At 43.9% G+C, this 23,922-nt stretch overlaps 1 protein-coding gene and 1 pseudogene across 13 annotated transcripts in view; both read left to right on the top strand.

Annotated features, from left to right (window-relative positions):
* PRPF40B (pre-mRNA processing factor 40 homolog B) overlaps nt 1-23,922 on the top strand; it is a 380,564-nt gene that overhangs the window by 170,850 nt on the left and 185,792 nt on the right. The window lies entirely within an intron of this gene.
* Nucleotides 6,916-7,034, top strand: LOC135052346 (5S ribosomal RNA; annotated as a pseudogene).

The raw sequence follows: 23,922 nt of genomic DNA, 5'->3' as shown, positions 1-23,922 counted from the left end.
GGGCGTTTTCTCCATTTTCTACAAGCAGGTGTGTATGCGGGCCTAAAATTAGGCTCAATTAAGGTACAGATTTCAGCCTTATCGGTTTTCTTTCAGAAACAATTGGCCTCCCTTCCAGAAGTTCAGACTTTCGTGAAAGGAGTATTACACATCCAACCTCCATTTGTGCCTCCGGTGACACCTTGGGACCTTAATGTGGTGTTGCAGTTTCTTCAATCACATTGGTTTGAACCTTTGCGGAAGGTGGAGTTGAAATTCCTCACTTGGAAAGTGGTCATCCTGTTGGCCTTGGCATCTGCAAGGCGGGTGTCTGAGTTAGCGGCCTTGTCTCACAAGAGCCCTTATTTGATCTTCCATGAAGATAAAGCTGAGTTGAGGACACGTCAGCAATTTTTACCGAAGCTGGTTTCCTCTTTCCATATAAACTAACCCAGTGGTTCTCAAACTCGGTCCTCGGGACCCCACACAGTGCATGTTTTGCAGGTAACCCAGCAGGTGCACAGGTGTATTAATTAATCACTGACACATTTTAAAAGGTCCACAGGTGGAGTTAATTATGTCACTTGTGATTCTGTGAGGAGACCTGCAAAACATGCACCGTGTGGGGTCCTGAGGACCGAGTTTGAGAACCTGTGAACTAACCTATCTTGGTACCTGTGGCTACTGACACCTTTGTTGAATCAAAATCTCTGGATGTCGTCAGAGCTTTGAAGATTTATGTCGCCAGAACGGCTCAGATTAGGAAAACAGAGGCTCTGTTTGTCCTGTATGCTCCCAACAAGGTTGGCTGTCCTGCTTCCAAGCAGACCATTGCGCGCTGGATCTGTAACACGATTCAGCAGGCCCATTCCACGGCTGGACTGCCGTTACCGGAATCAGTGAAGGCCCATTCCACTAGGAAGGTGGGCTCGGACACTTTGGCCGATGAAGACCTTAAGTTCGGTCAATCGGCGCTGCAGAGTCATTCGCAATCTCCTAGAGCTTTGGTATAACCCCATGGTTCTAATGGTGACCCCAGCATCCTGTAGGACGTATGAGAAAATAGGATTTTAATACCTACCGGTAAATCCTTTCCTCTTAGTCTGTAGAGGATGCTGGGCGCCCATCCCAGTGCGTACTGTATCTGCAGTTAATAGTTATGGTTACACATATGTTGTGTTACGGTTATTGTCAGCCTGTTGCTGAAATTGTTCATGCCGTTGGCTTGTGTTCTGTTGAATGCCACGTTGTGAGGCATGCTTGAGGTGTGAGCTGGTATGAATCTCACCTTAGTTAACAATAAATCCTTTCCTCGAAATGTCCGTCTCCCTGGGCACAGTTCCTATAACTGGAGTCTGGAGGAGGGGCATAGAGGGAGGAGCCAGTTCACACCCATTCAAAGTCTTAAAGTGCCCATGTCTCCTGCGGATCCCATCTATACCCCATGGTTCTAATGGTGACCCCAGCATCCTCTACAGACTAAGAGAAAAGGATTTACCGGTAGGTATTAAAATCCTGTTTTTGTGCTGACAAGTTGGAAATACGTCTACTTCAGCCTCTATGTTTTAAAATATACTACGTTTTAGGCATTGCAGGCTTATAGGTTATTTAGTTGAAATCTATATAATTTTTTTCTTTTGGATTTAAACACAAACCTCTAGGTTGTTATTATTATTATTATTATTATTATTATTATTATAGTTCATTTATATGGTACCACATAGTATCTGCAGCGCCCAAGGGAGTGATTCAGACCTGATCGCTAGGGTGCGTTTTTTTGCAGTGCTGCAATCAGGTAGTTGCCGCCTACAGGGGGAGGGGGTAATCGCTTTGCAGGGGTGCGAACGGATGTGCAGAGAGCTGTGCAAACAAAAGTTTGTGCAGTCTCTGCACAGCTCAGGACTTACTCAGCCGCTGTGATGATCCGGCCTGGAGCTGGCATCAGGAACCATCCCTTAAAACAGCTGGACACGCCTTCGTTCCTTCGGACACTCCCTGTACACGGTCGGTTGACGCCCACAAACGGCCTCTTCCTGGCAATCTTCTTGCGATCGTTGGTGCGATCGATTTCTACGTAAAATCCGTTGTTGTCCGGTGATGCCCGTCGCCGGCGGCCAACGTGCCTGCGCATTGCGGTGCATACGCATGCGCAGTTCAGACCGGATCGCACCACTGCAAAAAAAGCTAGCGTGCGATCGGGTCTGAATGACCCCCCAAGTACAGAGTAGATAAACAAATAAACAAAACAAGAAAACAGTACATTACAATTCAAGACAATATAGGACAAGTACAGGGTATATAAACATAGCTGCGTCAGCAGACAAGACTGTGATAAGTATCAGGGTGGCAGAAAACCGAGGTATTTGGTGCCATCAAAGGGAGTAATGAAAAGAGGATAGGTAAGGGACGTAAAAGCACATGAGGGAAGAGGGCCCTGCTTGTGAAAGCTTACATTCTAAAGGGGAGGGGCACACAGACCGGGGTGACACAGTTGGGGTAGAAATTGAGCCTGGGCCACAGAGGGCTTAGGATGAGAGACGGCTGGGTTTGGGTTTTTACGTTCTTCCTGTGACTCTACTGCTTGCTTGAGAACATAATTTATTTGGTGGAATTAAATTACATGCTGTGGCGCAATGCCCATCTGCGCACATATTAGCCACTTACAGTGGAGGCGACATTAACTATAGTGGTGACGGTGGACACAATATGCTATCCGGAATGGCACGTTGTAACTTTGCCAATGCGTTGAATTCCTCCCCTTAATTTAATCTTGTACACTTTTTCGTAACATAATATGTTAGCACAGAGGTTCCCAAACGTGGTCCTCAAGGCACCCCAACTGTCCAGGATTTAAATGTATCCATGCTTGGCCACAGGTGACTAAATTAGCACCTAAGTCAGTTTGATTTAACCATCTGTGCTGAGTCATGGATATACCTAAATCCTGGACTGTTGGGGTGCCTTGAGGACCGCGTTTGAGGACCTCTGTGTTAGCATACAGTAGGTGTTACAGCAGCGCCTATTTATACCCCTGCTCCTTGGGTGTTATATCCCCCTCCATTGGGCTCTTTCCCTCAAACAAGATTTTAGTAATATTATCATTTTATGTTCCATAGTAATCTATATACATAGAAACTTTATTACATGTGCTGTCTTCTAGGGTATGCCTTAATTCCTTAATAATTGAAGAAATAACTCCCAGACATTGTAGGCTATAGACAAATATTCTTCCCCAAGTTGAGCTTTTCCAGCAGGCTAGTTTTATTTAACCAAAATTGTTCTCTAATTATCCAATTAATCATTATCAATTGGCCCTAACTGAGTATAGCTACTAAAGTTTTCACTGTAAAAAAAACTCCACTGACCGGAGTCATTAGCAGAACTTACTGAAAACGCACTCCAAGACTAATGCCTCCTTCTTGAAGAAGGAGGAGAGGTTATAGTCATGGGACAATTAATGTTTACAGAGCATAATTAACAATAATCCAATTCTCACCATCTGTTCAAATGTAGTAAATGTAATCTTGTGATTTTTCTCTCTCATTTTTATGGAAAAACATGATATATGTGTAAAAGGTGTGTATAAAATATTTCAGTAGCTTGTAGAACCACCTATACTATCAATAACAACCCTTTCATGCATAGAGGTCATTACAGTGGACAGCTAATTTTAATTAATAATCTATTGAATCTATCTTTTGATATCACTAGTGCATTGTGGGGGATATTCAGAGTTGGCCGCAGATTTTGCTCTCGCAGTAAAAACTGCGACTATATACTCACATGCTGGGGGCCGCCCAGCATGTGGGACGCCGTCCCGCAATGTGTTTGCAATTTAATTGCAAACTCATTGAATAGAGGTTGACCTTTGCCTGCGCAGCCTGGCTGCCTAGGCAGGGGCACCGCCACCATGTTTCCATATGCAGGAAACGTAGATAACGTCATAATCCAGCTCCAAAGACGGCCATGACATGCCTGGGTTTCCCACTCTCCTCCTCCCCCAACGTCATGGCGCTGCCCGCATACCCCCATCACCTGTCAATCCCCATGCAATCGCATCCGGTGTTGAAGGAAATATGAAGAGCTCAGTTTTAGATGTGCCAAGTTTGAGCCAATTGCGATCAAATGGTGAAGGATCGTGCACGCACACTATGGCCGCTGCACATACGCAGACCCTAGGCTTCCTTCTCTGAAAAAGATCCTCTTCTTAGGACCTCTACCAAAATTCTAAGGTATGCAACCTAGTGGTAGTTTTTAATTTATACAGAAGCAATGAGGTCAGAATAAGGTGGCGGAGAAAAGTTCACTAGCGCCGAGTACTACAGAGATTTATGTAAAATCTGTTTACTCAAAGATGCAAGATGCTGATGGTAGCGCTCACCTTTCCTTCTCTGGACAAGCGTTTTTTCAGATGCCCCACGCAATCAGAGAAAATGACTTTACCACAGTCTTCAGCGGTCCAATTCCTGTGCCTATTGCAGAATATCAGTCTGTCCCTGATGTTTTTCCTGGAGAAAAGTGGCTTCTTTGCTGCCCTAGTCCGGAAACGGAGAGGTGAGCGCTATCGTCAGTCCTGTGTCATGCCAACAGTAAAAATCCTGAGACCATTCATGTGTGGGGATTGCTTCTCAGCCAAGAGAGTGGGCTCACTCACAATTTTGCCTAAGAACACAGCCATGAATAAAAAATGGTACCAAAATATCCTCCAAGAGCAACTTCTCCCAACCATCCAAGAACAGTTTGGTGACGAACAATGCCTTTTCCAGCATGATGGAGTACCTTGCCATAAGGCAAAAGTAATAACTAAATGGCTCTGGGAAAGTTTGGGTCCATGGCCAGGAAACTCTCCAGACCTTAATCCCACTGAGAACTTGTGGTCAGTCCTCAAGAGGCAGGTGGACAAACAAAAACCCACAAATTCTGACAAACTCCAAGCATTGATTAGGCAAGAATGGGCGACCATCAGTCAGTATGTGGCCCAGAAGTTGATTGACAGCATGCCAGGACAAATTGCAGAGGTCTTGAAAAAGAAGGGTCAGCACTGCAATTGACTCTTTGCATAAACTTAATGTAATTTTACTCCAGTATACCACAGTAACACAGCAAACTTTGTGAAAGCCAATACTTGTGTCATTCTCAAAACTTTTGGCCACGGCTGTGTATACAGTGTGTGTGTGTGTGTGTGTGTGTGTGTGTGTGTGTGTGTGTGTGTGTGTATGTATATATATATATATATAAATAAAAAGGGGGGAGGTACAGCGCCACTTGCGAACTATGATCTCAGTAAAGAGAATTAACCTAAATATAGGATTAAAATTACCTAAAAATTACCATAAAAAACACACATAACCTTAGTAAAAGGTGTCTGCCGGGCCCTAAGGATGCAGTGCCGGTACCGCACTGCTGAATTTATGGAAATTGGAGGGATAGGGTTCGGCGCCCAGTGTAGCTAGAAATGGTAAAAAGGCCAAAAAATATATATGTATAAAATTTATTTTTAATTTAAAAGAATTTTAATATATATGAGAGTTAAATAATTTTTACATAAAAAACATAAAAACATAAAAGTAGTAAAGTTTACAAGGATAAGGAGATCAACTTAACTTCAAGAAACAGCAGGGGATTGGTGCAGGAAACCCAACGCGTTTCGTCTCAAACAGACTTCTTCAAAGGGTAGGGACATAATGAGCTTCCCTGTCTATTTATAGCCAGAGTACCTGGTAAAGGGGTTGTGACATCACTGATGGTCACATGATGCAATTACATAATGCAGGCTTTTAAAACACTTTTTAGTACAAATGGATTGAATAGGCTAGTACTTCAGAGCAGAGTTAGTGATTTTTGGGAACAAAGAACGTATTTTTACAATGCTACAGTCCATAAAAACGTTAATTTCGATGTGTTAGGGGCATTTCCGCCACACTTCCGGTGACGGATGCCGGACCTTCGTCACTTCCGCCCCACTTCCGGTCCGTGATTGCGCATGCGCCGGCGGCGTCTCACAGCTTTCAGGGAGTTCTTTGTGTTGGTGTCCACGGCTCTCCTCGGCAGGTGTCAAAGTGTGCAGGACGGTTATGTCTCTATAAACCTCTGCGGCGGCGGCCATCTTTGCTGAGGTTTCTTCCATTGGATTTCTATAATGCGGCGGCCATCTTTTGGTAGTTCTTTTTTAGATCTAGATCGTTTTCAGCCATACCCATATCCATGGCAACGATAGCATAAATAAAAAGAGAATATATGGTAGTATCTTTGTAGCAGATATTAGCTAAACATTCAAAACGATCAAGACAATTAATTTGAATAAGGATAATAGATCATCAGCAGGAACTATGAGATAAATATATAACATTTTCACAATACATAAATTAAATAAATAAAATAAATAAAAAATAGATGAAGAATAAAAAAATAATAATAAAATATATATATATAAATATAATAAATAGTAAAGTGCTTGTGCAATGCTAATTGTGAGGTGTGTATCAGACCTCAGGGTGAAAGGTTAGTTGAAAATTGTGATAATGGTAAGATATATAAGTGGATTCAAGAGCACATAAGGAATATCAAGAACAAGGTTGTTAGCCACGCAGTTTCCCGACACTTCGCATGTGAACATAACTCCAACCCAGAGGACCTTACGTTTAAGGCAATTGAACATGTTTGCTTGGGCGAGAGAGGAGGAGACCTAGGGAACAAACTTTCGAGACGAGAAATGTATTGGATTTTCCAGTTGCAGACTCTACACCCAGTCGGCCTCAATGAGGGATACGAAATTGCACCATTTCTATGAGGTGCAGTATCATAGAAATATTCCATGAGCTCATGTATCCCTTCTCTCCTCCCTATACCGTGTTCACTTCACAATTTGAAATATCCACTGCACATTAAATATTAATGCAAATGAAATAACGCGGTATTATGATGTCTATTTTTTTCGCGTACAGTCAAACCACACTGGTACGCCCAATCTCGTCCGATCTTGGAAGCTAAGCAGTGTTTGGGCCTGATCAGTACCAGGGAAGGGGACTACCTGGGAAGATTGGGTACTGTAGTGTTTTAACAAATGACACCAGCCTAATACCAACTTATAATGTTTGTAATACCAACACCATTTAAAAATAACGCCTCAAAGTCACGGAATTTTGCGCTCATCACCATTGAAATCCGAATATATATACTTTGCACTGTCACTATTAATAAATAATTAATAGATAAATGTACTAATATAATATACTATCTCTAAGCACACTTATATATCTTACCATTATCACAATTTTCAACTAACCTTTCACCCTGAGGTCTGATACACACCTCACAATTAGCATTGCACAAGCACTTTACTATTTATTATATTTATATATATATATTTTATTATTATTTTTTTATTCTTCATCTATTTTTTATTTATTTTATTTATTTAATTTATGTATTGTGAAAATGTTATATATTTATCTCATAGTTCCTGCTGATGATCTATTATCCTTATTCAAATTAATTGTCTTGATCGTTTTGAATGTTTAGCTAATATCTGCTACAAAGATACTACCATATATTCTCTTTTTATTTATGCTATCGTTGCCATGGATATGGGTATGGCTGAAAACGATCTAGATCTAAAAAAGAACTACCAAAAGATGGCCGCCGCATTATAGAAATCCAATGGAAGAAACCTCAGCAAAGATGGCCGCCGCCGCAGAGGTTTATAGAGACATAACCGTCCTGCACACTTTGACACCTGCCGAGGAGAGCCGTGGACACCAACACAAAGAACTCCCTGAAAGCTGTGAGACGCCGCCGGCGCATGCGCAATCACGGACCGGAAGTGGGGCGGAAGTGACGAAGGTCCGGCATCCGTCACCGGAAGTGTGGCGGAAATGCCCCTAACACATCGAAATTAACGTTTTTATGGACTGTAGCATTGTAAAAATACGTTCTTTGTTCCCAAAAATCACTAACTCTGCTCTGAAGTACTAGCCTATTCAATCCATTTGTACTAAAAAGTGTTTTAAAAGCCTGCATTATGTAATTGCATCATGTGACCATCAGTGATGTCACAACCCCTTTACCAGGTACTCTGGCTATAAATAGACAGGGAAGCTCATTATGTCCCTACCCTTTGAAGAAGTCTGTTTGAGACGAAACGCGTTGGGTTTCCTGCACCAATCCCCTGCTGTTTCTTGAAGTTAAGTTGATCTCCTTATCCTTGTAAACTTTACTACTTTTATGTTTTTATGTTTTTTATGTAAAAATTATTTAACTCTCATATATATTAAAATTCTTTTAAATTAAAAATAAATTTTATACATATATATTTTTTGGCCTTTTTACCATTTCTAGCTACACTGGGCGCCGAACCCTATCCCTCCAATTTCCATATATATATAAATATACATCAATAAATATATGAGATAGATGTATATGTAAAGGTGAATCTTCTGTAGAACACAGCAGTCCCCTCTGTTGAAGAAACAAGGGGGCACTCCACGGACTGATGCAAAGTAATGTATTATTCAATCAAAGCATTACATACAATCAGGCACTATGGCCGTTGTTTTTTTTTGCAATGCGCTTTGCAAGAGACACTATATACAGTAGTATAGTACAATACAATACATACAAAACAGATGCAGACAGTAGGATAGAAGATATCTGCTCCACAAAGTTTACATTCCAGTGGTAGTTTGGGATATATATTGAGACAGACAGGGGCGTAGTCAGAACTTTGTGGGCCCCATAGCAACATTTTGAAGGGGCCACTGTCTGCAGCAGTTGTTAATGTTATGCCCCTTAGTAATGCCCAAGTTTATTTTATGAACAATAGTAGTGCCCTAGTTCAGGTTATGTCACATTGTAGGGCTGCCAGTGCACATTATTTATTTATTACCAGTTATTTATATAGCGCAAACATATTCAGCAGTGCTTTACAGAGAATATTTGGTCATTCACATCAGTCCCTGCCCCAGTAGAGCTTACAATCTATGTTCCCTACCACAAGTACACGCATCCACATTCACACTGGGGTTAATTTTTGTTGGGAGCCAATTAACCTACTGGTATTTTTTAGGATTGTGGGAGGAAACCAGAGTACCTGGAGGAAACCCACGCAAATATGGGGAGAATATACAAACTCCACACAGGGCCATGGTGGAAATCAAACCCATGACCTCAGTGCTGTGAGGCAGTAATGCTAACCATTACACCATCCGTAATGCCCCATTATGCAACACAGTCGACCCCAGTTCATATTATGCCACATTAGTGTCCCTATTTCTTATTATGCCACACTATAGTGCTTTCACTTCATATTGTGCTACATTACACTTCCCCAATTCTATAAGGTCCTTAAGTTCATATTATACTACACTTTAGAATGAGCTGGTCCAGGGACATAACTATATATAGGCTACACACAGCAAAAGTTGAGAATCTACCAATGGTGAAAAATGTATATAACACATGTAACTGTGACAGGGAAGGGGGCCCCTTTCAGCTCTGGGCCCCATAGCCGCTGCACTTCCTGCACCTATGGTTGGAGACAGAAGATGAAGAAGTAAGTGTTATAAACAGAAGTAAGTGTTATAAACAGTAGCTATCATGTATGACAGATCCTCACTATGGGCAGTGGCGTAACTAAGCTGCGGGGGCGCCACTGATTTACAGCAGACTGACATGCGGACGAGCGTCCGCATGTCAGTCTGCGGTCTCCTTCCCTCCGCCGCTTGTTGGAGGGACACGGAGGGCACAGCTCGCCTCTCCTGTGTCCCTCCTGCATCATCTCCGGCGGCCGCGGGTCTAATAGGGGGAAGTGCCGTCCGTGAGCTCTAATTGGCTCACGAACCGGCACTTCCCCCTATTAGACCCGCGGCCGCCGGAGATGATGCAGCAGGAGGGACACAGGAGAGGCGAGCTGTGCCCTCCGTGTCCCTCCAAAAAGCAGCGGCGCGGGGGGGGGGGGGGGGGAATATCTGGCACTGGGGCATATATGGCACTGGGGGGGGAATATCTGGCACTGGGGGGGGAATATCTGGCACTGGGGGAATATCTGGCACTGGGGGGGGGGAATATCTGGCACTGGGGGCATATATGGCACTGGGGGGGAATATCTGGCACTGGGGCATATATGGCACTGGGGGCATATATGGCACTGGGGGGGAATATATGGCACTGGGGGCATATGTGGCACTGGGGGGGGGGAATATCTGGCACTGGGGGCATATATGGCACTGGGGGGGAATATCTGGCACTGGGGGAATATCTGGCACTGGGGGGGGGGGATATCTGGCACTGGGGGAATATCTGGCACTGGGGCATATATGGCACTGGGGGGGGAATATCTGGCACTGGGGGCATATATGGCACTGGGGGGGAATATCTGGCACTGGGGCATATATGGCACTGGGGGGGGGAATATCTGGCACTGGGGGCATATATGGCACTGGGGGGGAATATCTGGCACTGGGGGCATATATGGCACTGGGGGGAATATCTGGCACTGGGGGAATATATGGCACTGGGGGCATATGTGGCACTGGGGGGGTATATGTGTACCTGGCACATGGGGGGGGGCTATATTTGGCACTGGGGCATGTGAGTACCTGGCACCGTGGGGGAATATCTGGCACTGGGGACATATGTGGCACTGGGAGCACAGCCCTAGCAACAAGGACTACCTCCTAGCAACGAGCATGACACCCAGTTCATGAAACACCTGGCAACGAGCATGACACCCAGTGCATGAAACACCTGGCAACGAGCATGACACCCAGTGCATGAAACCCCTGGCAACGAGCATGACACCCTGAGCATGAAAACCCCTGGCACCGTGCATGGAACCAAGAGCATGAAACCCCTGGCAACGAGCATGACACCCAGTGCATGAAACCCCTGACAACGAGCAGGTAATCGAAAATTAATTAGATGCCTTACTGTAGGACTTAATGTGTAATTACGGTGTGTGGCATAATGTATCACGGACATTGCGGTGTGTGTCATAATGTGTCACAGGCATTACGGTGTATGGTATACTATATCGCGGGCATTGTGATATGTGGTATAATATCTCAGGGTCATTGCAGTGTGTGGCATAATGTATCACGGACATTGCGGTGTGTGTCATAATGTGTCAGGCATTACGGTGTGTGGTATACTATATCACGGGCATTGTGGTATGTGGTATAATGTCTCAGGGTCATTGCAGTGTGGCATAATACATAACTGGCATTGCGGTGTGTGGCATAGGGTATAACAGGCAGGGCATTGCGGTATGTGTCACAGGCATTACGGTGTATGGTATACTATATCACGGGCATTGTGGTATAATGTCTCAAGGTCATTGCAGTGTGTGGCATAATGTGTCACAGGCATTGTATGTGCTATAATGTATCGGGCATTGCAGTGTGTGGCATAATGTATCACGGACATTGCGGTGTGTGTCATAATGTGTCACAGACATTGTATGTGCTATAATGTATCAGGGGCATTGCAGTGTGTAGCATAATGTATAACGGGCATTGCGATTCCTGTCATAATGTGTCACAGGCATTACGGTGTGTGGCATAATGTGTCACAGGCATTACGGTGTGTGGCATAATGTGTCGGGGGCATTACAGTGTGTGCATATTGTGTCATGTGCATTATTGTGTGCGGCATAATGTCTAAGGGCCATTGCAGTATGTGGCATAATGTATACTGGGCATTACTATAAGGAGGAAAAATGACAAATAATGTAAGGGGCATGAATCAGGATTATTTTTCTTTCCTGTGGTGCCCAACGTATGGGCGTGCAGGTTGCAAAACTGGGGTATAAGGTAGTCTTTTCCTGCAATGCCACGCCCCTTTATGCGAAACCACGCCCATTCCAACGAAACCACACCCCTTTTTGTCGCGCGCGCCTTCCGCGCGCGCATATTTATCCCTTTCTTGCTCCCAATTATGGAGCATGAGGGGGGGGGGGGGGGGGCGCCGAAGAATTTTTTGGCTTGGGGGAGAAAAATTTCTAGTTACGCCACTGACTATGGGGCAGATTTATTAAAGCTTTGAGAGAGATAAACTGGAAGGAGATTAAGGGGGGTATGCAATTAGTGCCGATTTTTTTCGGCAAGTCGAAAAAACTGCACTTTTCAACGTTTTTAGGGCGAATTTGGATTCGCACTATTCAATTCTAGTGCCACTTTTTCAACTTGTCGAAAATACCGGCATTGGCGGAAAAACACGTGGATTGGAAATCTCCGCCGATCCACGTGCTTTGTCGAATTGACAGGGGGTTTTCACCGTTTTTTGGGTCTGTTTTCGCCCATGCCAATTCGACCCCCCCCCCCCCCCCAAAAAAAGGCAAAACGGCATGGTGAAAATTTATTAAAAAAATGGATGAAAATGCCTGCAATTGACTAGGGTGGGTTGACTTAGTTCTGGTTTTTTTCAGCTAGCCAAAAAAACTGCATTTTATGCATGCCTCCCTAATGGGTAAATGTATTATCCTCCGTTATGGTTGAGAAGCGATATCGGCGCACGTTATGTGTGCTATACCGCTTCTCCCCCATGTATGACTCTGGAGGTGTTTGCCTGTCTATGTCGGCGCTGCTATCTGTAAGATAGGATGCCAATTTGCAGGGCAGTGCACTGACTGCTCTGACTCCTGCAGCTGTCAATTTCGTCAGCTGCATGGTCGTTACCCATACACCAGAGCCATGGCTCTGGCGACTGCTGGCTCTGGGCTGCATAGGAGATCTCGCAATAATAGCGAGATCTTGCGCATGCCCAATGAGACAGCTGGGGGGACATGTACAGCGTATCAGTACTAGGCTGTTGCCCTGTGGACAGGCATCACCAGAGGGGTGAGTTTTCATTCCCCTCTCCTCTCCCTCTCCTAGTACTTCCTGCTTCGCCTCAGCAAAGAGGCAAAGCAATAAGAGCCATACCATCACGATATGTACCGGTATCATATTATTTACCCCAAAGTACCAACCAATCAGCTTCTGACTGTCATTTTATAGGCTGTATTTGAAAAATTACAAGAGTTGATTGGTTGGTACTTTATCTCTCTCCAATCTTTGATAAATCTGCCCCTACGTACTTAAAAAGGGAATAGAGAAACAACCATAGTGTAACATTGAGAACAGATGAAATGGGGAGTGACAGGTCCAGTGTTGAAGGAAATATGAAGAGCTCAGTTTTAGATGTGCCAAGTTTGAGCCAATTGAGTGCTACCCAGGAAATATGGCTACCAGTCGTTCAAGGATTCTTCACTGATTAGGCAAGACACTGTACATTTTGCGTGAGAAGAGTTTGGTAAACAGTGTTGATGACAGCCAATAGATGCAGTGGGATAAGCTTACAAAATTAACATTTAGATGTACAACTTAAACAATATTTACTACTTAAGCTGGGGCAGTCCTGTACAAAATGCAAAGGATCAAGGAGTCCAATGGAATCCAACCATGCCCGACAAAATCATTATTTTAATAATTTGAAAGTGACTGGTAAACACAAAATGGGGGAGCAATCCAAAAAAGACATCAAATGAAATTTGATTTATTACAAAAAAGTGTGATTATTACTTATCGAGGCAATGCGGTGGATAGGGACTAAAGTGGGAACTGTGGTCGGGGCAGGTTAAGAAGACATCAAATTAGAGAGAATTGCGTCACTTTGGCAAGTAGAGATAAGACAATTTAAGAAATGTTACAAACTATGGTTGAATAAACAGGTAAAAATTGGTGAAGTTTGGGTAGAAGAAGCAAACAGGAGAAAGAGAGAGGGAACGTTCCTCTGGATACAATTTATATTACCTATAAAGTGATCTGCAAAGACTTAAAGAGACAGTAAGGAGGTATAGACGGATGGAAGAAGAGTCAAACTCCAGAACAGATGCCAAGGGTGAAATTTGTGATCGTTGTTTATTTCTTGGGAAGGGCATGGCTGGAATTAAAACAGGTGAGAAGGAATTTAAGTAGAAAACATGAGAACAAGACTTCTACCAGAGGTGTTCTCTGTAGTGAACAATTGTAGTGTAAAAGAGGGTGTTATTTCAGCCATGGATCATTTACTCATTTGAATATTAATTCTTGTGGAAAATAAGAATACTTAGAGTTATAGACATATGTTGAAGCCTAAAACTATGCTGCCTTCCAGGTGGGTGTCACACAGGAAAAAGGGAAAATGCAGATGCACACTTTAAGCACTAAGAACACTGGTAATAAGAACAATTGTAATAAACTCTGCAATTTAACATGGTGTAAACAAATTTCCCAAAAATATGGGCCCACCTACCATGGCCAGTTGACCTTATCAAGTAGGTCTCTAACATTCCTAAGATTTAAGTCCAGAACATGGGGCCCCCCGGACCAGCACAAACCAACTGACCCAAGGCATCACACCAGTAAGAAGTAGCATCTTAAGTACAAAATGTGTTACAGGTGGCAGTGTTACGGTGTGCGCCTGCATTTTCCCTTTTTTCCTGTGTGGCACTACAAGTCTCAGCATGGCAGCACCCCCCCCCCCCCCAAAAAAAAGGCAAAACGGCATGGTGAAAATTTATTAAAAAAATGGATGAAAATGCCTGCAATTGACTAGGGTGGGTTGACTTAGTTCTGGTTTTTTTCAGCTAGCCAAAAAAACTGCATTTTATGCATGCCTCCCTAATGGGTAAATGTATTATCCTCCGTTATGGTTGAGAAGCGATATCGGCGCACGTTATGTGTGCTATACCGCTTCTCCCCCATGTATGACTCTGGAGGTGTTTGCCTGTCTATGTCGGCGCTGCTATCTGTAAGATAGGATGCCAATTTGCAGGGCAGTGCACTGACTGCTCTGACTCCTGCAGCTGTCAATTTCGTCAGCTGCATGGTCGTTACCCATACACCAGAGCCATGGCTCTGGCGACTGCTGGCTCTGGGCTGCATAGGAGATCTCGCAATAATAGCGAGATCTTGCGCATGCCCAATGAGACAGCTGGGGGGACATGTACAGCGTATCAGTACTAGGCTGTTGCCCTGTGGACAGGCATCACCAGAGGGGTGAGTTTTCATTCCCCTCTCCTCTCCCTCTCCTAGTACTTCCTGCTTCGCCTCAGCAAAGAGGCAAAGCAATAAGAGCCATACCATCACGATATGTACCGGTATCATATTATTTACCCCAAAGTACCAACCAATCAGCTTCTGACTGTCATTTTATAGGCTGTATTTGAAAAATTACAAGAGTTGATTGGTTGGTACTTTATCTCTCTCCAATCTTTGATAAATCTGCCCCTACGTACTTAAAAAGGGAATAGAGAAACAACCATAGTGTAACATTGAGAACAGATGAAATGGGGAGTGACAGGTCCAGTGTTGAAGGAAATATGAAGAGCTCAGTTTTAGATGTGCCAAGTTTGAGCCAATTGAGTGCTACCCAGGAAATATGGCTACCAGTCGTTCAAGGATTCTTCACTGATTAGGCAAGACACTGTACATTTTGCGTGAGAAGAGTTTGGTAAACAGTGTTGATGACAGCCAATAGATGCAGTGGGATAAGCTTACAAAATTAACATTTAGATGTACAACTTAAACAATATTTACTACTTAAGCTGGGGCAGTCCTGTACAAAATGCAAAGGATCAAGGAGTCCAATGGAATCCAACCATGCCCGACAAAATCATTATTTTAATAATTTGAAAGTGACTGGTAAACACAAAATGGGGGAGCAATCCAAAAAAGACATCAAATGAAATTTGATTTATTACAAAAAAGTGTGATTATTACTTATCGAGGCAATGCGGTGGATAGGGACTAAAGTGGGAACTGTGGTCGGGGCAGGTTAAGAAGACATCAAATTAGAGAGAATTGCGTCACTTTGGCAAGTAGAGATAAGACAATTTAAGAAATGTTACAAACTATGGTTGAATAAACAGGTAAAAATTGGTGAAGTTTGGGTAGAAGAAGCAAACAGGAGAAAGAGAGAGGGAACGTTCCTCTGGATACAATTTATATTACCTATAAAGTGATCTGCAAAGACTTAAAGAGACAGTAAGGAGGTATAGACGGATGGAAGAAGAGTCAAACTCCAGAACAGATGCCAAGGGTGAAATTTGTGATCGTTGTTTATTTCTTGGGAAGGGCATGGCTGGAATTAAAACAGGTGAGAAGGAATTTAAGTAGAAAACATGAGAACAAGACTTCTACCAGAGGTGTTCTCTGTAGTGAACAATTGTAGTGTAAAAGAGGGTGTTATTTCAGCCATGGATCATTTACTCATTTGAATATTAATTCTTGTGGAAAATAAGAATACTTAGAGTTATAGACATATGTTGAAGCCTAAAACTATGCTGCCTTCCAGGTGGGTGTCACACAGGAAAAAGGGAAAATGCAGATGCACACTTTAAGCACTAAGAACACTGGTAATAAGAACAATTGTAATAAACTCTGCAATTTAACATGGTGTAAACAAATTTCCCAAAAATATGGGCCCACCTACCATGGCCAGTTGACCTTATCAAGTAGGTCTCTAACATTCCTAAGATTTAAGTCCAGAACATGGGGCCCCCCGGACCAGCACAAACCAACTGACCCAAGGCATCACACCAGTAAGAAGTAGCATCTTAAGTACAAAATGTGTTACAGGTGGCAGTGTTACGGTGTGCGCCTGCATTTTCCCTTTTTTCCTGTGTGGCACTACAAGTCTCAGCATGGCAGCACCCCCCAAACTCCCCCCTCCCCTCAATAATTTCAAGGTGGGGGCAGCTTTGCTTTCAATAGTATCTTCGCAGCTCCGGTAACATACTTTAGTCTGATTTCATTCTCCATGCTGATGGTAGCAAAATGGTGGAAATGGGCTCAGATATTTCCCGCCAATGCGTGACCTTCTGCTCCACAATTTAGATAATAAATATCTGGTCGGTCTGGCAAAGTTGTCTCTGTCATCTTTCCTTTATTCCACCTCCTCTCCATAGATTTCAGGCACCAAGAACATTGAGGAGCAGACTCCTACCATCTCAGCATCACAGCATCACAACTGGTGTCGTAGATGGTAGTGCATAACATTACTACTTTATTATGGCTACTATGATTTATAGTGTAGGTAGTTTTGAATGTATTGTTGACAGGGCCGACTTAACGTATGGGCCACTGAGCAGGAGCCCAGGGCCCCATAATTCTAGGGTCATTCGAGAATTGAAAGTGCCTGTGTGAAAGCTGGTGCCTTCCTCTTTGCTGTGCAGGATAGCGGAAGAGAGATCCCCCTGGTAGTATGCAGGAAAGTTACTGTATGCCTGCAGGTCACTTTGTACTGAAGTACCACTGAAAGATAACCTCGCCCCCTCATTATACCCTGCTCCTCCAAATACCTGTTCCAACCTCAGCTGATGTAGAGCCAAGCCCCTGTGTAACTGGGGGGAAACAGGGAACACTATAACAATAAAGTGCTGGGGGATGTACAGTATAGTGTGCAGCCTTTCGCTCATTGCATAGGGCAAGCAGAGAAAGATGCTCCCCAGCCACTCTTATTGTAAATTTCACACAATCATTGTGGCCGGGCAGCATTCTCTAACTGCCTCCCAGCCTGCAGACAGTGGATAGTAGTCAGCATGCTGATTGATGTATGGATGGAGCTATCCACCAGAGTAAGGCATTCTCTAACTGCATCAACAGCCTGCAGCTATCCATCAATGAAAATGTTGATAGCCATTCACTATATGGAAACATTTGGAGAGATGACGCTGGCCGCTTTTCCCCTTTAATTTATTCCTGTGAATAGGTCAAAGCCATGGGGCCCTAGGCAAGATAGTTGTTTTAGGGCCTATATACAGTGCATCCGGAAAGTATTAACAGCGCTTCACTTATTCCATATTTTGTTATGTTACAGCCTTATTCCAAAATGGAATAAATTATTTTTTTCCCCTCAAAATTCTACACACAATGGGGGTCATTCCGACCCGATCGCTCGCGCAGCGATCGGGTCGGAACTGTGCATGCGCCGGCGCATGGCAGCTTTTGTTACCTAGCGATCGCCTCTGAGACAGAGGCGGTCGCTAGGCGGGAGGGGGCTGAACGGCGGCATTAGGCCGCCGTTTAGGGGGAGCGGTCCGGCCAACGCAGGCGTGGCCAGTTCGTTGGGGGGGCGGGCCACGGCGGCTGCATGATTTCTCACGCAGCCGCTGCGGCCAGCGGGAGCGACGGGCAACTCCCGGCCAGCCGCAGGAGCTGCGCTGGCCAGGAGTTACTCCTCAAATACAAAGGCATTGCCTCTGTGCGATGCTTTTGTATTTGTGCGGGGTGGGGAGGGGGACCGGCACTGACATGCGGGGCGGACTAGCCCTGTGCTGGGCATCCCCCCGCATGTCTATGTTTATGATCGTAGCTGTGCTAAATTTAGCACAGCTACGATCAACTCGGAATGACCCCCAATATCCCATAATGACAACGTGAAGAGTTTTTTTTTCTTTTGCACATTTATTAAAAATGAAAAAATTAAGAAATCACATGTACATAAGTATTCACAGCCTTTGTCATGAAGCTCAAAATTGAGCTCGGGTGCATCCTGTTTCCACTGATCATCCTTGAGATGTTCCTGCAGTTTAATTGGAGTCCACCTATGGTAAATTCAGTTGATTTGACATGATTTGGAAAGGCACACACCTGTCTATATAAGGTCCCACACTTGACAGTACATGTCTGAGCACAAACCAAACATGAAGTCAAAGGAATTGTCTGTAGACCTCCGACACAGGATTGTCTCGAGGCACAAGTCTGGGTAAGGGTACAGAAAAATATCTGCTGTTTTGAAGGTCCCAGTGAGCACAGTGGCCTCCATCATCCATAAATGGAAGAAGTTCATAACCACCAGGACACTTCCTAGAGCTGGCCGGCCGTCTAAACTGAGCGATCGGGGGAGAACGGCTCTAGTCAGGGATGTGACCAAGAACACGATGGTCACTCTTTCAGAGCTACAGCATTCCTCTGTGAAGAGAGGAGAACCTTCCAGAAAGACAACTATCTCTGCAGCAATCCACCAATCAGGCCTGTATGGTAGAGTGGTCAGACGGAAGCCACTCCTTAGTAAAAAAGCACATGGCAGCCCACCTGGAGTTTGCCAAAATGCACCTGAAGGACTCTCAGACCATGGGAAACAAAATTCTCTGGTCTGATATGTAAATGCTGATTTACATACAGGACTAAAAGCAACACTTTAAAAAGACATTTCATACACTTTTAATGGAGCTGCTGCGGCCGCTATACTTAATCCTCAACCTACGTACTTATTACACCATTAGCGTACAGAGCCCCGTACCATGTACGTACTTTGCGTACAAAAGCCGCGCTGGCTGTACAAAGTACACTCAGTGCATACACACCCAAATATACTCTGTGAACAATTAAAAACGATACATGTGATAGTAATACACTTATAACCTTAGCAGGGAAAGGAAAACACGACACCAGTTTGTATTTAAAATGCGGGGTTCCGACACCACAACATATTATTACTGAAAGGGGGTTACAATAACAAAGCAATACAATACAAAAGAATAATGGCTACAGTCAATGGTACATACATGTTTGGTTTTCGCCGCGCTTCCCAGTCTGGTCCTCAGTCATCTGGGTAGATGACCTTTTGAGTCTGTGTGTGACCAGGCCTGCAGCTGGCTCTTTTAAACAATCTTCCAAACTAAACACAATGGATACTGTAATCTCTTTGTCCATTGGACACAGGGATGGTCATTTACAGTACAGGAGAGGTCATAGGTTGGTTTGAATAGGTGGGCGATGTCTGTTCCAGATGCACTTGTGGGTGGTCTCCTCTGGGTTCCTGCCGCATACCAAATGTACAGTAAATACAGTTTATATCTATATTCTGCTCTTGCGCATAACTATTCGCAGGAACGTGCAATCTTCTGCAAACCAACACCGGAATATTGCCCTTAAAATACCCTACAGCTGGATACCAAACACCACCTTATAACCTTGTTCTGTCCCCTCCTATCCTGTAAAGGTGAATCCTTTTGTTCTAATACCATTTAAACTGTTGTAACTTGCTGGTGTGGTGCAGGGAGACTATGTGTACATTATGCACTATTTGGATTAAATATGTAATGTGTTTTGATGGCTTTTCCATGCGTTCACAAACTCTACCGTAAATACTCATACCACGCGCTAATGCGCAGGACCACGGGAGCGACCATACGCAAATTGCGAATATGCGCACGCATGGCAGAACAAGTACACGCACGGAGGCCATCTGTGTGTAGTTTGTACGTGATGTGTGTACTGCAATATTTTTTGACTTCGACAGTCCACCCTTTGGCAGTCACCACTAACTGCCACTACCTAATCAATAAACAGAAAAATATCTATACAATATCTACAGACGATGGTCGGTGGAGAGTTGTAGGTGGGAAATGTATGACCTAGTGGGATAGTAAAAGCATGTATGTATGAATCCATGTCTGAGGGGCATGTATCATCGTGCCGTAGATGTTCTAAATAAGCTTTGAGGTATTGCGAATTATACATTAAATCCTTCTCATCCCGTATTAAGGGTCTGTAAATGGGCCAACAAACACTACCGAGCTCTTTTCGGCTTCTTGTTCCAACAAATGGGGTGCACATTTAGTTGATGATACATAGAGGGGGGAAACATATGTGAGTGCTAATATATGTTGATATCACCTGTCGACTATGTGTGCCATTAACTGGAGGTTGCAGAGATGAAGATAAGACACATATATAAAAATACATTCACATAAACATTTTGGGTAGGGCTGACATCTTTTCCGGTTGGATGTATTTGAAAAGGTCCGTCTGTAGGAGGGATATGGGATGGCTCTGTTGGTATTGTCTTTCCAATATTCTTCCTCAAGCAAGTAAAACATGTCATTACTCTCTTATCTGCATGAGAATAGAATCCTGGCGCACACCAGTAGGCTCTCATCAGCCTGCACATACCCTCTTTGCCTAGATGAGTCAGACCATGTGCCACCTCAGCTAGACTTGGAAGATATGCTCTGGGGGCTACTGGCTTACCGTGTCCACCTGTCCACAGTCCTGAGGACTCCTGGCCATACCCCTTTGTCCTCCAAACTGCCTCTTCCTGTAGGGAACACAAATTTTTCATTTTAATTTACTATCGTGTGTTATTAGTTGTGTGAAGTAAACCGTCTCTGGATGAGAGAAGAGAGGGGAAAAAATAGTAAATAATAAAAAAAAGAAAATGTCAGGTTTGGAAATGTCAGGTTTGGCATTCACCAACAGGCTGTCACACCATCATGCATATCGGGGTCTGTGCACAGTCTCCCTTCACCAGTATTCTCATTCTCCACCCTTTGTGCATGACCAGGCACACTGCATTAATACTGGTGTCCTTATGCTGGTAAGATATACTGGATTTGGGCAGAGCTCTGAAGGACCGAGTAGGCCTGTGGCGTTTGAACTGTAATCGGGTCCATGTGTTGTACCCTCCTTTGAAGCAAAATCACATAGAGGTTTGTAATAGGTACGTTTATAGAGGCAAAGAGGATTTCATAAAATTTGACAACTGGATTGGGCACTATGGGGAAGTGATTCTCTACTGTCTATACCCCTAAAAAAATTCTATGTGTCATATATCTACTGGGACTATCCCAGCCATCAATCCAGTGTCCTGTCCATCCTAAGTTCATAGGGAACCCGGTATCTGTGAGATAATTTCCTCTACCTGTGATGGACATGCATCTAGAACAGTGAAATGCAACATTAGTCTTCGTGGGTATCCAACATACTTTGTGCTTCCTGTGCGGGAGCACACTATGTGTATACCATCTCTAACAAAACTCCTGTTAAGTTAATCAGGGGCCATTTCTTCTAGAGAAAGAAGCAAAAGTTTAGAGGCCTCCTCTTAACCCCAGCAAGTTCTGTCAAAAGTTGCATTTATTCCGTTCTTCCCATTAACTGAATCTGTGTTTTCTATATGGCTCGTGATTCCTTACTATATGTCCCTTGATCCCGTCTATGTGTTTTAATACTGTGGCTTGTGTTCTCTGTCTAGGGGTCTATATTGACTATGTGTTCTACTAGTCCTACAGTCTCTGGCAAAATGCCCTTCCTTTTTACAAATGTAATATATTCTAAGTCTATTCCAAACAGCAGGGGTCTGGGATTTTGGCTGATGGGGTTTTACTGTAAGAGCCTGTAGACTTATTGTCATCAGCTTATCCTCCTGTTGTTTTCTGTGCCTAGCAATATTCATATGATGTTCAATTGCGCACTCTCTAAGACAAGCTACTGTGACCCCTCTCCAATTAGGCAAAGATGTTTGTACCCTGTCCCTTACTGTCTTATTGAGTCCGTCCATTAGCACAGAGATAGCCACCTCCCTGTGATTCGCATCATTCCCTGTATCTGATACCCCAATGTATCTATCCATTATTTGCAGTGCCCGATGAAAATATTCAGATGCCATTTCATTTTCCCTCTGTTTTATGGAGAAAATTCTTCTCCACTTAACAGTAATGGGGAAACACAACTCTAGTTGCCTATTAATTCGTTCTACATTCTCCTGATTGTTTCCGTCAGTCATAGGACTATCCGACTCTAACCTACAATCAGTGATACATTTTTTGGGTGTCAATATTAGGGGGTAGGCACGCTTTTAAAAGTATCCGCCAATCTTTATTAGCTGATTTATAAGCATTACCCGGATCTCTGATAAACTTCTGATATCTGGCTAAAGACTTCCGGGGATCGGGGAATTCTGAAATGATTGACCGCAGCTCAGCTCTGGACCACGGGCAATACATTGCATTATTCCTGGTAAGGATTACTCCCTGACTATCGGTTCCCCCATTGGGAGTTACTATTTCCAAGACAGGATGTAATCCTACCATTCCGTTTCTAATCTGTTTACTGTAGGGTGTTGTTGTCTCTGTGCAATGACCCGTCTCACACTTACCGGTAGCTGTGACCTCGCCAGTTCTTTCAGTGGGGAACACTGTTACTGCTCTAACTGGGTGGATAGGCCCCACCTGAGTTTCCTGCAAGGCGACTGCCTGAATGAGAGCTGTGATTTGGCTGGATCCTTCCTGTGACCTATAACCTTGAAAAGACTCCAAAACAGGATACATCTTGCAAAAATTAGGGTTAATACATTTCTCTTGCATTGTACTATCATTCATAGATATACCATTGACTTTAGCCATCTGTTCCCTCTTGACCTGTGTCGATAATGGTGTGTTTGTGTCCTCATTCCTGCTAGGTTTGGAACCTGCTTTGCGGGTTTGTTCCCTTTGCATTTCCCCCTCTTGTTGCCATAATTTTAAACAATCGTTCTGTCTAATCCTTTGTTTTCTGGATTTAAGAAGACATATTTTACTGCTTACATTCTGCAGTACCTCTGGTTCAAAGCTGCCCACCTTAGGGAATGGTACCCTATCTTTGTCAGTCATACATACCCATTCGTCACAATAAACTTCAGCGTGTGGACCATATTTTCCACACATAATAAACCTCGCTGACCCCTTGGGCCGCGGCTCTTCAACCTGAACCCTGGCTACCAAACGTCCCTTAGTTGAGCAACTGGCTCCCATAATTGTGGGCCTTTTCCCACAAACACCATAATACTCAATATAAGGCGACGGTGAAAGTTCTCCGAGCGCTTTCACCCACTCCCACCCACATTGGCCGGTACTACCATACACTGTCGATAGCGAAGGCGATGTACCCAACTTAGGGCCCCTAATTGACCTATATTTACTGGAAGTTTTTAGGTAACTTACCCTTTCCAGTAAAATATCTGTCGTTGGAGATTTTACTGAGAGAGACCAGCGAAAACTCCCTCTACACTTTTTATACACAAATCACGCTTGCGTATGCTCTACACAGCGCTAATGGTACCGCGATTTTAAGCAAAAGCTCGTAAAGGGGTATCAAGTTGCGCTATATATCGCACCCACAAACGCGCGGTCCAATCGCACAGCGTATAGGTACTTGTTACCTATCT

The sequence above is a fragment of the Pseudophryne corroboree genome, chromosome 2 (assembly GCF_028390025.1).
Source record: "Pseudophryne corroboree isolate aPseCor3 chromosome 2, aPseCor3.hap2, whole genome shotgun sequence".
Lineage (NCBI taxonomy): Eukaryota > Metazoa > Chordata > Amphibia > Anura > Myobatrachidae > Pseudophryne > Pseudophryne corroboree.
This window is presented reverse-complemented; position numbering and strand designations above follow the sequence as displayed.